A 4,875-nucleotide genomic window follows, 5' to 3' on the forward strand; every position below is an offset into this window, starting at 1 on the left:
CATAAATGTGATACATGTTTCTATATACACTTTTAAATGCAAAAGTGATGGGCATGGTCCAAAATTAGTTCTCAAACACATGGGTATGCTGTTCATGTTTGATATCTGCAAATTTGATAAATAGTCTGTGATATGCATAAAATGCATGATTGGTTTGTATAAAATGTACAAGTATTGACCCAAGTGCAATTGCTGAAGTGATAATATATGTGCATGTATATTCTTTGTGAAATGACAAGCTTTGAGAAAAAAGTTCTCATAAGATAAGATAAGTTGCATAAAATACGATCAGGTTCAAATCCTATGATATCGTAACCTTGGCTCGTACTACTGAGGTCAATCAAGTGAGTCATATGAGAACTTGCACTACACTAAACCCAAAGGAATAAGTGAATGTAGATAAAAGTCATTCTCGTCAAGTCAAATGTGGACATTTTTTCTACCCCAATGGTTTAAAGGGATTTGTACTTTGATACGCTTGGCAGAGTTTGAGCTATAGCTATGTACCTTTATAGTATTGCAAGGTTTCCAGTTGAGAGTCGATGCAATAATGTATTGTAGACTCTGGTGTGAGTTCTCTTATGCTTCCTGGGGTTAAAATGTGAAAAAATACACATATGTTGAATGAATACCCCTTGTGAGACATGAGTTCCCATAGACCGGCTGGGAGTAGTGCACTGACATAACATGATAAAATAAATGTATATAATGGTATGCATAAGTTTTTAGGTGAATATTATTATTTACTAGCATGACTTACATGTGTAATTGTATACATGAGTTGCTAGCGAGTCTAATGATAGACTTGAGTGAAACGACTATATAACTGTATGTATGAATTGTATGAGAGTATAAGTGTACACTCGAATGACTTGTACACATAAATGAATGCATCGGTACATGTAATTATTATTATATGTTTGAATTTCTTGTGCATATAAAAGTATACACGGCTTGTATGTTTAAGCACTCATAGAGGTATGTGTAAGTTGTTTGTTTTTATGCACATAAAGAATATCGTATGTTGTGTGATTTTTCATGCATATGAGTATACATAATCTATACTTTTCTATATTTGTTAAGAATGATGTAAAGGTTACGCAGTTACTCATAACCATTGTGTTGTGATTGCTTGAGAGTCCTAGTAAGGGTATGAGGTATTGTATTGAAACATGATGTGTCTTACACCTCATAATGTTTTTTAGATCCGCAGATGTAGAAGGATGAATGTTAAGGTACACACGGACTTCAAGTTTTTGGGATGAACTAGACTGAACTGGACTCTTCGGCTGCTTTTGCCTTTTTGGATTGTAAACGTTGAAGCTCATTTATGAAATTATTTTGGTTTTAATTGAATTGTAATGGTTTGATTCTAAATTGTGACGCGTCGGAGTTTTTGGGTAGTTTTGATAAGTCTTCCTGTATGTTTTTAAAAAAAAATCTCTTAGATTTGAAAGGTGGGGCATTACAGTTAAAATATAATTAACGTCTCTTTGAGGTCTGACCAGATACGTGAAAATTTTAGGCATGAGTCACCAAGTATAAGGAGGCATCATTCAGTTACCATGCTAACAAAAATTGGCAATATTTTGAAATCCCAAAAAAAAATCACAAAATGATCTTGATATTATCAAAATATTACCTATTCTATAAATATCACAAATTATTAATGGTATTATTGCATTATCAATTTGATTTTAATATTTGTAAATATTTTATATTTTGAATGTTATTATTATTTATATTTTCTCATATATTTTGAAATTTTAAATGTACCAATCTTGCCGAGAAAATGCCAAACCCAAAGATTTGTGACTATGATTTAAACCGAATTAGAAGCAGGATCAATCCACTATATTACTTCAAACTTCTTACTGAGCCTATCATGAACCTTCTAGACTGCTTAAGATTTTAAGTTGGCAGTCAAGGTTCGAGTTGATTGGACCTACCTCTAGCCCCTGTTGAATCATGGCGATTATTAAGTCTGCATGACTATGATGTTCAAAATAGTGGGAACCAGCTTTTGGATCATGTTTTTTCGACGAAAAAACATAATTTTACAATTTTTTAAGCCTTATAAATTCCTGCCTACATGTTATAACCAAACAATTCAAGAGCTGATTCCATCCCACAATCTAAAAATTAATTTAATGAAATATTCAAAAGTGAAGTCACTCTCTTATTGCACTAGAACACCATAAAGAGTGGCAATCGCATTTAAGCAAGCTCACAAAAATAAGTTTAACATCAGACACCAAGAAGAGAAGACCACTCCAATGCAAGGAACGCTCGACCCTTCACACACTTATTCTCCTCACATTATTTTATGTTGTAGCATGCATGTGAGCCCGTTAGAACCATCAAAACCTGCATGAAAAATAATAGAGTATGTATGTATGTGTCCGCGCGTGCACAGTGCATTCAAAAAATAAACAAGAAGATATACCAAAATCAAGAAAGTTATCATATGGTTAAGACATTGTAACCAACCTTTTGCAATCAATGTTGGGAGTGATGTTGATGAGGTTCACTCCACAGAACTGGATTGCTGAATTAACCCGGCCATAGTTGATGCCGGGAATTCCAGCTGCGGTCTTTTTCAGGCACTCGCACGCAGCAATGCGGTCGGCCTTGGCCTTAGTACTGTCTATGAGTTTCTTGAACCCACTGCAGCAAGCAGGAGGAACTGAGCCTCCCCTTGTGACGTAGGGAATGCAGGGAGCCACAGCGCTCACCACACTCAAGCAGTCCAGTGCGGCTGCCTGTGAGGCCAACAAGCATGCCAAGATCACAATGCAAGAGAGGGTACGAAGGGAAGAGCTAGCCATCTCTCTCTCTCTCTCTTTGTCAGCTTGTAGGAATTGAGGGCTCATATGGTGGTTTAAATAAGAATTGGGAGGAGGAGGGGATAAGGACCAAGCAGGTTTGCTGTTAGAAATCATCAAATATTTTATTTCCAAATGAGGGCTGACAGCCAACTTTGTGCATAGTACACGTAGGGATGCCCTTAATCAGAGGAACCGACTCTATCCCATTGAGGCTTAGTTTGGAAAAGGAATCGTCTCTTCTTTGCAATAAATCTCCTCCTAATCAAGACCCATAGGGGCCTAGACTGTTAGACGGGCAGTCTAGGTTCAAATCTCATGGGCGTCACCCCCTGCATGATCTGAAGCTTGGCGACTCCCTGGGGTCGAGGGGTAAGCCCTTGGTGTTTTATGCCGACATAGACCGTGGTACGGCAGGCTGAGCCCTCGCGGCTAGGTCTCTGCACCTGGGTTGGTTTTTCCGAGTAAAATTAAAAGAAAAGAGTCTCTTTCTAATCAGATATCATTTTATTTGCTTAATTAATACGGATCAATGCTTTCCATTTTTTAAAACTCTCTCTCTCTCTCTCTCTTCACACCAAAAAAATACATATTACTAATTTGATCAAATGCTCAATTATGGTGGTGTATGGTGGCCGCCAACACGCACACACACAGAGAGAGAACACAGAAAGAGAGAGAGAGAGAGTTGGTCATTCCAATATATGAGATTGACACGTTTGGAAGCGGAAAAAATGCAAGTTGGAAAGGAAAATGACAACATTTTCCCTTTATTCCTATTTTCCCTGATTTTGATATGAAAATTTTTGACATTTGAGAGATGGAGAACTTTCTGAGGGCGGCCCTCACTGTAATCAACACACTCAAGCATTTTTCGAAGTCCATGCTCTCATATCACACAAACAAGAGAGTATTTGGAAGTTTAAGATTTTTTTCCACTTTCAAATGTGGCCTTGATTTTTTCCCTTAAGCCTAGCCAGAAAAAGGGTTGTTGCACTGAAACTCAGAATTGAGATAAAAATATGAACTTATTATGATCACTGTTTTTTTATATGACAAGATAGTTTCAAAATATTACCTATTTTGAAAATATAACAGTTTTATCTTGATATTATTGCATTGTTAATGTGACATTAACATTTTCGTATATTTTTATATTTCAAAAAATTTGTTACTTATCTTATTACATAATTTTAAAAATAAAAATATAACGATACTATCCTAACAAAAACAATTTTTTAAAAATATCACAAGATTATCCCTTGCTCTGAAAATCCCTAAACCGATATTTGTGACTATGAGTTAGACCGAATTAGAGGCATGGTTATCGATTATGGACCTTCTAGACTGCTAATAATGTTAACTTGGTAGTTTGGGTTAGTGTGGACTGGACCTACGTGCGACCTTGGCCCAATAATGATGATTATTAAGTCCCCATGACTATGATTTACAGTTTTATACTGCACATGACATCTTAATTATAATTCCATCCCACAATCCAAAAAGCAGATGAAATATGTAAAATATTTTATTTGAGAGAAAATGACATATGTAAAATAGGAGACACTCTCTTGTTGCATTAGAAAACCAAAAAGAGTGACAATTACATTTAGGCAAGATCATAAAAGTAGATTTAACAGCAGATACCACCACCGTGGGGGTCGCACCCACGTGGCCAGCAAGGTTTTTATGAGGGTGACGAGACGAAGGCACCAGATCAAACCCTGCTGGTGCATGAGTGTGTCCATAGCTTTTAGAGGTGGGCTACTTAAAGCAGGGTGGTCGTGGGGCCCCCACCCAGGGTTTTTCTTCCTTCGGCGAAGGTTTTCGTCATAAAAAAAAACAGCAGATACCAAGAAGATTAACTACTACACTCCTCCTACCTATTGACCTTATATTATATATATTGTAGCCGGTGTGACCATGAGAACCAATCAAAAGCAACATGAAAAAGAGTAAACCAAGTTAATAATTGGTAAACATGTTGATGCACTGTATATAAGTAGTTTTTTTGACAGAAAAACATTCTCATTCTTATTTTAAAAATGAA

This window comes from Nuphar pumila, chromosome 4, assembly GCF_984573655.1.
Source record: "Nuphar pumila chromosome 4, dmNupPumi1.hap1.1, whole genome shotgun sequence".
Classification (NCBI taxonomy): Eukaryota; Viridiplantae; Streptophyta; class Magnoliopsida; order Nymphaeales; family Nymphaeaceae; genus Nuphar; species Nuphar pumila.